The sequence below is a fragment of the Zonotrichia leucophrys genome, chromosome 5 (genome assembly GCF_028769735.1).
Source record: "Zonotrichia leucophrys gambelii isolate GWCS_2022_RI chromosome 5, RI_Zleu_2.0, whole genome shotgun sequence".
NCBI classification, from domain to species: Eukaryota; Metazoa; Chordata; class Aves; order Passeriformes; family Passerellidae; genus Zonotrichia; species Zonotrichia leucophrys.
The window spans coordinates 3,279,669-3,292,414 of record NC_088175.1 but is presented as its reverse complement, the minus strand read 5'-3'; the positions used below and the strand labels follow the sequence as shown (position 1 = coordinate 3,292,414).

Here is a 12,746-nt window from a genome sequence, read left to right as displayed (position 1 = left end):
TCACTTCTTCTGGCTCTCCTTTGTAGAAGTAGCCCCAAGTTAATTTGCAATTTCGTAGTTGCTTTTAGTTTGCTCAGAAATGTCAGCTGTCTCCTGTTCATTCAGGTAGTTGTTCATGCCTGAAGCCTCTACACAGGTTGGCCATCCCCCGAGTGGGTGGGCTGTGTTCCCTTTTGTTCTGGCTGCTTGAAACACCCTGAACGTCAGAGACCATCACTGATCTGACCAGGAACACGCTATATCCTTTATTAATGTGGATCACATTGTTGACCATGGTTACCTTGGAAAATGTCATAATACTCATCTAAGAAGTTGTCTATAAGTATTCCCTTCTTGCAGCATTGCTCAACAGAGTGCATGCACTACCTGGATGTATTTCCATACCAGCACCCTTGGAATCACACAGATCTGAGTTTTTCATTAATAGCTTGGCTGATGTCCACACTGTTACGCCTCTGGTTTCACACTCTAACACACAGTTCTCCAGGGTGGTTTTCCCATGATGGACATTTAAAATCCCCTTCACAACTTCATGTGACACTCACTTCAAACTGGAGGTTCTTTTACTGGATTCTGTACAGTCAAGAAAGATGTCTCCTTTCTTTTGTCAACATAAAAGGCACAGCCTTTGAGTTCAACTGAATCAGCACTGCAGAACAGGCCCTCTAGAACTCAGTGACCAGGACAGATGATGACTCTGTCTCCTTCATAACAGGCATTTCCAGCTGTCAGTGGATTATGGTGAAACTGTATTTCTAGGTCTTTACCACAATCAGCTACAAGCCCAGAATCACACCATGTTCTCCGATGTCAGAGTGCAGCCTCAGTCAAGGCTCAACACATCACAAAGTAATCCAAGTTACCCTCCTCCTCCTCCCTGTCCCAGTCCTCCACATGCACTGGTGGAAGAGCCTGAGGTGCTCTACAGCTTGTGCTGTTTGGTAAAACTCTCCTGAGTCATTGTATACAACCCACAGCTCCCACACTGGTATCTGGTGTCCATTAAGCTTCAAGGAGCTTCTGCTTTCAGAATTGAGTACTCCCCACCAGCCACCCCAACAAGAACCTAAAACACATCTGCACGCCAGGTCTCCTGCTGTCCACAGGTGCAAAGACTTTGTCCAAGTGCTCAGCTGTGAACTGCGTCACCTCCAAAGTTTTGCAATGTTAAGGAAGAGTTTTGACCCTGGGTTCTGAGCCAGAATTGGTTTCTTTCAGCTTGAGGTGGTGCCTCTGGAGAAGAACCCTAAACCAAGAAATTCCTGGGCCTTTATATCCCCACAGTCTGTGCACCTGATGTTCCTGTGCCCAATGGTGGTTTATGGTCTGGAGTCTTCTAACACCTCATGGAATTCTTTCTCCATGTCCATGTGGGCAAGCCATAATTGTTCTTATCTCCCATCCTGGGGCCCTTCAGGATCTCAGCTCTTATCTGAAGATACCCAGTCTTTCTCTGTTTACTCCCCTGCTTAGCTCTGCTTGCTGACAAAGTTCACTTAAAGTTCCTTGACACAAGTTTTGAGCAGGACCCACTCATGCTAAACTGAAAGCAAGTTGCAATTAAACTTAACCCTAGACAATTAATTTCTAACATTGTAATCCCCAACATGCAGTCAGCCAAGATGTAATCCTGGTAATCTCTAAACTGCTTGTGAAACAAAAGACGGTCAGTGTGAAAAATATCTGGAAGAAGTACATTCCCTCTGGGCACAGTCTTTCCCAAAGCAGTGCCTGGTTTGTCACGACGATGCCTTAGTCACTCCGGGAGCCATCACACTCCTGGAGCAGACAGATCCAGGCCCTGCGCCTCGGCTGCTCCCGCAGGGCACCGCCTCCCACAGCTGGCGGCAGCAGGGCCCGACCCTCCTCCCGCGGCCCCCGGCAGCCCCTGCTCAGCAGGAATTCAAATAGGTATTCCCACAACAAATCCTGCATGAACCTTGGAGCCTCCGTGGAGGCCCCTTTGGAGGCAGTGTGGGGGCTGTTCCCTGAAGGAGCACAGCTTGGAGAGTTCATTTGCATTGCTCTTTCTAGTGATAGCATCATCTATGTAGAGTAAGGTACTTAAGTCCCCTCTCCTGATGCTTTTTTTTTTCTTTCTGTGTAGCTACACAACATTTTTATGGTTTTTTTTCCCCTCAATAACCTCTCCAGTGAAACTGGAAGATGTCTTATGTCTTAAGAACTACATAATCTATTTCTGACTAAACCAGTGAAAGAAAAATTGTGAAAGATTCTCCATCTTCGTTAAAAATCTGAGAAACTAGTCATGTCTCCTCATTTGATTATTATCAGCAGAAAGCAACTCTCACATCTCACATATGTGAGAAACAAAACTTCAAAAGTCAAAATGGAAGAATCTGGACAGATCTTTGCAAAACAATGCAGCCTGAAGTATTTACTAGAGAGCTGGAAAGAGATGTCTGCAAAACTACCTGAAATGAAGAAAGTAACTGCATACAAAGAAAAGGGAAAAAGTGAGGGAATCACTGGCCAGGATTGTCAGTGAGAGGAATAGCAGATTTGTCTTTACAAACAAGCTGTGGGTATGCTGGTACATAAAAACTAGCTCTGGAAAATAAAAGAAACAATGGGAAGGATTCCACTGATTGATGAATGGAAAAAGATATTTGCTTTTACAAATAAACTTTAGGTTTGCTGATAAATGAAATTAGACATTGAGAGATGAAAGAAACAATGGGGAAGAAAAAACCCTAAATTTTGTAATAATTAAAAATTAAAAGGGAGGGTTTTACATTGAAGGGAAATCTTTGGGAAATCTTCAGTGTCAGGCATATCGGGGAGTCTGTACCTCTCAAGTACCTCAGCCAATGGGGAAAGAGAGAAGGGAAATGTGGCCGGGAAATTAGGTTAAAAATGACGCTGTGTCCTCCAAAAATTTGAGAGATCCCAGGGGAATGCCCCATGGCCTCTCGCTTTATTTGAATAAAGCCAGAAAGGACTCCTCTGTCTCCTTTTTGGACATAAACCTCTGGTGTTTGTGTGTTAATATTGCTAACATCAGGAGAGCTACTATTACTTCTAACACCAATCACTTATATTTTTTCCCCACATAGTCCTCCTACAATACATCTTGCACAGCTCTAATTCCTTAAAATATCTAGTCTTTTTACGAGACCATATTTTAAAACTTGTTGAAACTTGTTTGTAGTTCAATCTCTCAACAATATAATCTCTATTCTATAGCCTTCCTAAATCAACACACCTTATCTAAGTGTTTACAAATGTATAAGATTGTGTGAACTTTCTATCAGGTTTCAAGAATTCTTTACAAATACCTTTCTTTACAAGAGCATATACCCAAAGCTTCTAGACAACTGGAAGGCATTGCACCTAGTAAGACACTGCAGAGCAGCCTGCCTGCTGAGGGAGTGAATAACATGGGTGACAGGGACAATGGTGCAAACCAGCTCAGCAGGTCTCTCCTGGGAAGCCGAGTCACCACTGACATGCAGCAAGATCTCCAAAGTGAGTGGAAGTTCTGAAGGGATTTAAAAGCACTGGCAGCCTGTATAAAATATGAATGGGATGATCTCTTTGTTTGAAACAGGAGGCAGCAGGGCTGGTGTAACAGGAGCAGGTATGGCCTCGATCTTTCCAGGCTGGAGGTGTGTAGATCCATCCTCAGCACATGGAGGCAGTGATTTGAGCTGCAGCCCCAGCCTCAGAGCAGGAGAGCCGGCCCGAGCGGAGCTGCTGCCTTGAGCTGCCTTCCCTTGGCCGGGCAGCGGATGCCTCGTGCTCGGCGGAAGGACGGGCTTGGCTTCAATCCCTGCCTGAGAGCTGCGTGTCTCCAGCCGCGCCGTGCCGCCTCCCCGAGCGGAGCATCCGCGGTGCGGGAGCTGAGCCACAGCCAGCCCCGGTTCTCCCCATCCCGCAGCAGCTCCGGCTCTCCCCATCCCGCACCCGCAGCCAGCCCCCAGGCCGGGAGCCCTGCCTGTCTCTCCCTCTGGCCGCGGCTGGTACCGGCTGGTGTGACCTGCGTGCCACGGGCGTTGGAAAGCAGCCACTGCTCCCTCCCTCCCGCCCAGCCCCCTTCCTTCCCGTCTGGAGCAAGCCTGTGCTGGGCTGTGCTTGATGCCTTGGGAGGTTTGCTGCTCCTTTCTCAAAGCTGCTCAGGCCCCTGCTGAGCTGGCCAGTCTTTCACACATTGGCTGTGACGGGAAGGCTGTTTAGAGCTGGATAATGTTTATAAAACCGCAGAAATTAACAGAAACGCAGTGTCCAGGAGCACGGCTGACACCACCCTTTTAAAAGACAAAAAAACCCCAAACCCAACAAAACCAGACATGACTCAGGCCTGAACTGGAAGCTGTGAGCTGTCGCCAGTGCAGTGCTCTGCTCTGGCTGGCGACTCTTTGAGAGACAAGGTGTGTTAGCTCAAGCTCTGTGCATTACCAGCACAACTGCCTGTGCTTTGGAAGAGTTTTTGGCTGTGATCCCACTGGTTCAGAGCGGGGACAGAGCTTGCTTGCCTCTGCCTGCTAAAGACAACGTGGACTTGTTCTGAGTCTGTATTGTTTCTCTCATAATTACTGTTTGATTAAAGCATTTAAGATATGTTTGTCTTTTTAATTTTGCTCTAGAGTAGGGCAGGAGGCCCATTCCTAAGCACACATAGTTTCCTTTAAGCCCAACCTGGCAAATTCTGATTACTTCTGAGATAGGCAGCATTATGAATCAGTCCTGAGTGCTTCTGCAGACAAGCACATTCCTGCAGCAGAGCTCCCCTAAAAAATCCAGAGGCAGATGGAAAAAGAGCTAAGGAGTAATTAAATGTGGCTGCTCCTCAAGAAACAAGCCTGTAGTAGCAGCTCAGCTGGGCCCCATAAGCCAGGTACAGGATCCAACTTCACTGCATTCAGTCTGCAGTCACAGTGCACTGAATGTGAGAGAAAGTGTTTTTGGGTCGTTGCAGTGTGTTAATGCATGGATCACCAAAGGTGGCTGGAACTTCTCAGCCTTCTGTGAGGGTAGGCTTCTCCTCCACTGCTCTGGGCCTGGCTGTTACTCCTACCTGTAGGAAGAATTAAACAAAGAGCAGTGGGCAACTGGAGCCTGTAAAACAAACGAAAAGGTTTGTAATAATCGAGTGAACATTTGTGGGCTAACTGTAGCTTGATGTTGGATGATAATGGTGCTGGCATCAAATGTTAGTGGCTTACAAAATGCAAATAGCACAGTCAGAGCACTCATCACTCCAGCTAATCCATGCAGCAGCTAATACATGTCTGAATATGGCACTATTGGCTCAGCTGGGGCTTAAAAAACTGAGCAGTGGTAGTAGGCAGGTGATGGGAGGGGCATGTGCGGCTGTCAGCACAACAATGGCAAAGCATTCTGTTCCTAGGCACAAATCTGTCTGCCTCAGGCCACCAGCCTCAGGCCTTGGGTTTTATGGCTGTATGTGATCTATCTGCAAGGAGGCCATGGGGATTAGCAGTGACATGAGCCAAGAAATGAGTTCTTTGTAAGAACTTGTACAGACGAAGATACTCTGTGAGCTAAAAGCAGCCCTGCTGTTTTTACCCAAGCCAGCTAGCAGCTTTATGGAACCAATAATAAATTGCTAAGAAGTATTTGTATGTTTTGATTGCAGGAAATAGAGTGAAGACAGGACACTGGGAAGCAGTTAGGCTTGCAGTGGTCCACTCACTCTCTTAGCCTGCTTGGATAAAATGGTTTGGTTGGAGTTAAAGACCCCTCACAGGCCTTCACTGGTGAAGTCAGTGACTATGAGTTTCCTCTTACAGTGGAAAGGCACTGAAAGAGAGTGCCCTCATTACAGTATTTGTTTAATCTCTTCAGCCAGGATGATGTGACAAAATCAAAGTAAAAATCAGTGTTTTCAGCAGGATCTACAGTTGCCAGCCAATTCAGAGAATGTGTTCTCCATGGCAGGTGAAAAGTGTATTGTAGTGGACATTGGCAGGGAGGAACAAAGCTCAGATGATTCCAAGTTAATGACAATAGGAACCTCTAGGGACAAAGCACCATGCACTGGACCAAACAGCAAAAGTCTCCAAATGTTGCACCAGCAGTCAGCAAAGATGGATTTTAAAGTCCTAAATGTCGTTTGGGGTTTTATTTTAAGGTAGCTAATTGTGATAGTTCAGGTTTACGTTTGTGAGGTACAAGATTGTTTTGTTGTTGAGAAAGTGCTGCCTTAGAAAGGAATTTTCATAACTAAAAGAACACACATACTTCTTAATAGGGATTTTTTGAATGTACATTTTGGATACTTGAGTGCCATGTTATCTGGTGCTGCTTAAAATATGTGTGCTGTATCTAAGCATAAATACCATAGGCTATGACAGTTGCTATAGCAACTAAGCATCTACTATTAAATAGCACCCACAGGCTGAAAAACCATGTGCAGCCTGTCAGTACACAAGGTATTCCTTTCTTTTCAGTCAGCTAAGAACAGTATTTTCATCTCAGGAGCTAGTCTGTTTCTGATGAATGTGTTTGTGCTGGTCATGTGAAGATCTTTTCTCCCCCATCAGCTCTACCTTCCTTTGAAACAGCAGATACTGTAAGAACAAAATAGCCTGCAGTGGTTGCAGGCTGAAGAAGTTAATGAATAATTCCTTTTTTCGTATATTTTTGAACATACATTAGAGTGTGGCTTTCAAATCTTTTAGTCCAGATTTGAGCTTGCACCTTTTCTGTTCTGCATCTTTTGATATGACAGTGTTTTGCTCCTGAAACCAGCCTTTCAGGAGGCACCATGCTGTTCCTACAAGCCGTGTCCTTGAAAATTACAATATCAGTGGGAAACTAATTTCTGCAGTCATGGCAGACTGGAGAGTTATAATTCAAAAGCACAGTTAAAACTAACAAAAACTTTTAGGAATATGTGGTGTAGTTATTTATTTTTATGCTTACTTTACCTTAAAGTTGGTAAGCATTTGGACCATGAAATCTATGGGAGAAAAGTAGAAAAATAAGAACACTGAGTTTCATATGCAATAATAATTCTGGTGGTTGAGACTTCAGTAACAAGCTGTTGACAGTTGTTTTACATTTTCCAAACCAGAAATGCTATTTTCTGTAGACCCATCATAAACAACAAGGAGAATAAAATGAGGCATCAGTAAGAGAAATATGCTGGTTATAGAAATAAATGCTTTATCTGCAAATTAAAATGACCCTCTATGAGCCTTGAAGAGTAGAAAGCAGCTGTGATGGCTTATTGGAGTGTTTGGATTGTTTCCAAATTTTATTTGAGAGTCTGATGAATCAATAAGTTAAAAGGAAAGTGTACTGTAGCTACAAATTATTGCTGATGTTGATTTGCTGGTGGCTTAGCAGAATTCCATAGTCTGTAAAAATATAAATTATAGTAGGAACAAAACAATTACAATTTAATAAGAGCATCAAAAAGTGAGGATAAGAAGTAGGTAAAGTAAGGCATGAAAAGACATATTAAAAACGTGCTTTTTTTTTCCTAAGAGAATGATTGCTACCACATGTGTGCATTGTGTTTAAAGGGTTAACCTGATTAGAAGCATGACTATGAACAGAGATAACAGGCTGGGAGCTGGTCTTGTTCCCTGCTCTGGTCCTGCACCTCGATGGGAATGACAGCCTTGACTTTTGTAGCAGTAAAGGAATGTTAACTCCTGTCTCCTGGTGGTCTGCCAGTAGCCAGTGGTTTCCCAGCAATCATTTCAACATTTCTCATATTAATGGAATAATAAATCTTTAATTGGTGTTACTTACAAGTAGCACCAAATGCCAACAGACTTGGGATAAAGTTGCAGGAGGTGCTGTGAGCAGTGGTGCAGGATGATGTGGAGAGAGGTTTGCTGAGGCAGAGAGGCAAAGTGGGGCTCATCAAAGAGTTGTTTAGAATTTGCTGGGTGTTTAGATACTGCATGGGGCTCAGCTGAATGCCTTAGATGGTCTGCCTGCCTCCTGCCACTTACATCCTGTCCAGGGAATCATGGACACATCCTGGCAAGTTCCATCATCCTCCATTTTTTAGTTTTAATACAAGGGAATTGTCTCTTTCTCCCTGTGATTTCCCTGATTTTTTTTGTTTTGGTTTTGTTTTGTTTTATTCTTGTTTCTCAGCTTGTTTGTAGCCATCCTTTGCAAAAGGTTGTGTGTTTCTGCCATATTTGGATAAATATTGTAGCCTGATCTTGTGTGTGGCTCAACAGCTATTTGTATGGTGAGGATAAGCACACAGGCACACTCCTCTGTACAGACTGTTCTACCTAGGAGCAGCACAACCTCTTACAGATTATGTTTACAGGATGTGAACTTTAGGGATATAAGGGGTACTAATGTTTTTGTCTTTCACTGTGAAGTCCACCACGCTCAGCAGGAGAAATAGGGTAGAGTCTAGTGCCCTCTTGTGACTACATTGAACTAGTGGAAAAACATTATACTCTGACTTTACAGCGGTCAGAGCGTGAACTGCACTGGAAAACACAAAGAAATTGATCCTAAACAAAAGCTGGAAGTATCGAAAAGGGCGAATTAACCTCTCAGTGTTATTTCTGAGATGAAAATTCTACGTGGTTCACAATAGAGGCAGTAGTCACAACTCAGAGTTGACTGATATACTGAATATTTCAATGACATGTTGCTTTCATAAAAACTTTTCTTCATACTAATCAACTAGATATAGTACTGAAGGATGGACAAGTCAGAGTTATACATTAATATTGCCCTACATAATGGAAGATTATGTCCAAGCTACATTTCTAAATTAAAAACTCCCCAAATTATCCAAATTCTGAGAGGTTGAAGTCATGATCTGAAACTATGGTCCAGCAAAAAAAGTTCAGATTCACATTCAATTTTCTGCAGCCTTAAGGGAGGAGGATGATGGTTATTTTCATGGCTTTGGTTTAATTTCACATTGATTTATTTGGAATGGGTTTTAGTATCTCCAGGGGTAAAAAAAGAAAGAAAAACAAATTACTTTCTGGGGTTTCTGATTTCTTCTACAGTGTTATTTTTCTGAATTTGACTAAGAACTTTTTCTAGTATCTGAAACTGAAGAGAAACATTTAGCATAATTTCCAGCTTCCCCAGTCTCATGAGAGGGGAATATTTCTGGTCAGAAAAGGCAATGACTCATCCTTTAAGAAATCAAGAAGTGTCCACTCAGCCTCTCTAAGGAAAGCCCCATGCTGAGTCATAAAATCACACACACCTCTGAATTCTGATTTTGTGTACACTGAAGTCACCCACTGACCTTTAGTTTCCCATCAAACTTTTCTGACTTTTCAGTCTGCCTGTATCTGCTTCACACCACTGTGTACAGAGGAAAACCATCATTTGTCCTCTTTTTGTTTCTGCTGAAACTTCAGATTTGTTCTTGATCTAGAATCTCCTAACTTTTGCTGGTGGGCCATTCCCCCAAGTCAAGACAGTAAGATTTTCCTTGAGTTCCCTTGCTGTTTAATGTACTTTTTTCCTTCCCTTTTCCATACCATTCCATCCAGTCCTGAGTTTAGTGTGAAACTTGTGCATTTGTCCCCTTTGGGATACAGCTGTACCTGCCAGTGATGCAGTGATGCACCATTCCACCGAGAGCCTTGTTTTAGGGAGGATTTGAACAAAAGAATTAGAGACAGTTAGAAACCATACATGCAGCTAAACAGAAAATTACAGGATTTTTTATACCTTAGCAAATTTCCTGTATCAAACACATTGCCTCATCACCTATAAATGTCAAAAATACAAGAATGAAAACTAACTGTAGTGGGTAGTGTGAGCCTCATTTTCTTGACTTATTTAAGAAAGGCAACCCCTGCCCCCAGTTAATCAAATTGATAAGTAATAGTTCTGTTGTCTCAAGCGTGTCAGACTCACACTGTCAGAGACTTCATCCCAGAAAACTGGTGCTAAGGAAGTTCTTCCAAACTCATGAAAGTAGTGTCAGGAAGGGAAGAGCTTGAGAGGCAGAGTCCACATGGACAGATCTTCAAGAACCAGGGATTTTAGAGATTATTGCTGGGGGCCTCCTACGTACAGCACTGCAATAGTGCTGCTGGTGTCTTCAGTCCTGTACCTTGACAGGTAGCATGAGCCTGGTGAGTGCTTGGCACTGAGTGTTTCCAGTCTGGAAATCAGCTCTGCAGATCAGTATCACTCTTATCTTTTGAAAACAACAAGACACCTCCAAACACCAGAATATCACAGTGAGAAAAATCCCAGCAAAATCCCCAAGGGTCTAATGCCCATGTGACCAGAAGGAGACACAAAGTTAAAATGAAAGCCTGTGTATATTTTCTTCTGATGCCTCAGCATAAATAGAAGCAAATAAAGTACTTTGAATCTGACCCTGAAAGTGCTGACTAATTAGAATTTGTGTTTTAATACCCCATATCTGCCTCCACACTGTTCTCTGCTCCATTGCAGTAAGCTCTGAATATGCATAGACACACCTGCTCACACTTTCTAGTATCTCCTGCAAGGCCTTGTGTTTTAAACCAAGGAGCCAGACAATGCTCAAGGGAAAAAATTTCACATTTTACAGATGGGGAACTGTGATACAGGCTGCTGCATTTCTAAGTAGCTTTCTGAACATGGATATTTGCATATTTGTTCAGAACAGCTGTGACTTAAGGTTTACAAGGTTTTTAAGGACTTTGTATATCATACAGCACCCTCTTCCCACAGTATCTGTCTTCTTTTTGATTCTTCATTGCCCTCAAGAAAATATTTCAAGACAGACCTTTGAATATAGAGGGATGCTCTGTGATCATGGGCTGAAATGCACAGGCCCAGTCACTGACAGAGACTACCAAACAGGATGGATCATTTCATGGTGCAGTGAGAGGTTGCTCTTGCAGACAATATTCATGTGATGCTTTGTAAAATTTTTACCACATCTTATCATATGTCCTCAGCAGACTTTCTGTCTGAAAGGCTGGTTTTTGCTTCATCACCTCTGAGCCTTTCTTACAGGTAGAGTAAGAGTGTAAAGACCTAGAAGTTCTCAGTGATGTGAATTATAGTTTAGACATAATGAGTTCAGATCCCTATTCTTTCTTACCAACAGCTCATGATGGCAGCTACTGACAGCTGTTACCAGGGTATTAGTATGAGTCCAGTTTGGGATAATATTTCTCTTTTTGTGCTTCACATTCTTGTCACTCTGAGGCCGTGCTGCATCCCTGTTGCAAGCAGAAGCGCCCTCTCCTGTGCAGAGGTTCATTTTGCAGGGAAGGAGGGAGAGCAATGCCGTGCAAACCACCACTTCCAGCAGGCACCGAAGAGATGGAGAACTGGTGAGAACTGGTGTCACATCCTCTAGACCCGGCTGCAGAACACATGCTGGGTGTTCCAGCTCTGGTGATGCTGGCACCTGTATGCTTCCCTGCATGCCAGAGAGGTGAAAGAATTATTGCATCTCTTTGATGCAGTCTCCCCACTCTTATTTGCTACTGTTAGTTTGTGCTGGTTTGAAAAGAATGTGGGCATTCCAAACTGTCAGGGAACTTTGGCATAATTTCACTGTACAGAGGAAGTTTCCTAGAAGACCAGTCCCACAGTGTGAGCTGTAGAACGACAATATCTTCACTCAGAAAAGCTGTTAAGTTGTGGGTGTTTCTGAAAGTCTTGTTCTGAGTTAGATTTCATAACTCACCACCCAGCAGAAATGTGACATTAGGTTGTACATGAGTACAACCTAATGTCTGTACATGTACAGTCACAAGGTGACCAACTGCACAAGAAACTTTGTCACACATGGAGAGTCTGAGTTCATGCCTGTGGGGTTTTGCCAGCTTTGTAGCAAAATTGTAGCAATCCTCTTGTGGCAAAATTTAATACAGAACATGAAAGCATTTCTTAGTCAGGAATAGAGTTTTATAAGTGACTTACCCTAAACATTTATTTTTACAAAATGCAGTCTTCAGATATAACTTAAAATTGATGAATAAGCAAACAAATCACATATATTGTCTGCAAAAACTAGTCTGGCCAGCTCTAGTTCATAGCCAGAAATTATTCACTTCATGTTTTATAGTCATACTTAAAATAATCAGCAATGAGCTTATCTCCCAGGTACATTATAAGTGTCTGAGACACATGTAAAAATAAAATAATGTTTTATTTATACAGTAGCCCTTTTAGTCTTTTAGTCAAATGATTGAAGTTATACCTGAGTAAATGCTGAGTATAAAAGAGTGAAATTTTCTAATCCCACCCCTTTACAGCAGTGAGCAGTTTACCTGCTCTGCACCTTATGTGTGGAGACCTGGCCATCTAAAGACCAAACTGGGAGGCACAGCCTTGGTTTTGTTTTGTATTCTCTCTAACTCATAGCTTGGACTGAGGTGGGGAGGTTGGGAGCCAGATCCATATGGGTACAGATCCAGATGGCTGTGTTGAGAACTGCAGATCTGATGTAGCAGGTGAACCTTTCTTCACAGCATGAAGCAGCCCCTGTGGGCTCACTGGTGGTGCCTCTGCAGGAGGAAAGGGTGGAAAGACCACACAATCAATCCACCCCTCAGGTCTGCTCTGAACAGAAGAGTGCCCTTTGCTGTGTATCTCACACTTGTGCCACTGCTGAGACCTTTCCTTTGCCTGAGTGGCACAGTCACATACTGTCTCACAAAAAATAGATTGTGTGTGTAGTATATAGTAGAGATAATTCATGCTATTAATGTATAAAATATTGTAAAATCCAAACTATGTCTTTTGGCCATCCTGGCCGGGAGCAGTGTCTTATTCATATACATCGAGTTCCCAGC

General features: G+C 43.1%; 1 pseudogene; it reads right to left on the bottom strand.

Moving 5' to 3' along the window:
• On the bottom strand, positions 1-1,537 carry LOC135448102 (SHC SH2 domain-binding protein 1-like; annotated as a pseudogene).
• Between the last annotated feature and the right edge of the window lie 11,209 nt (positions 1,538-12,746).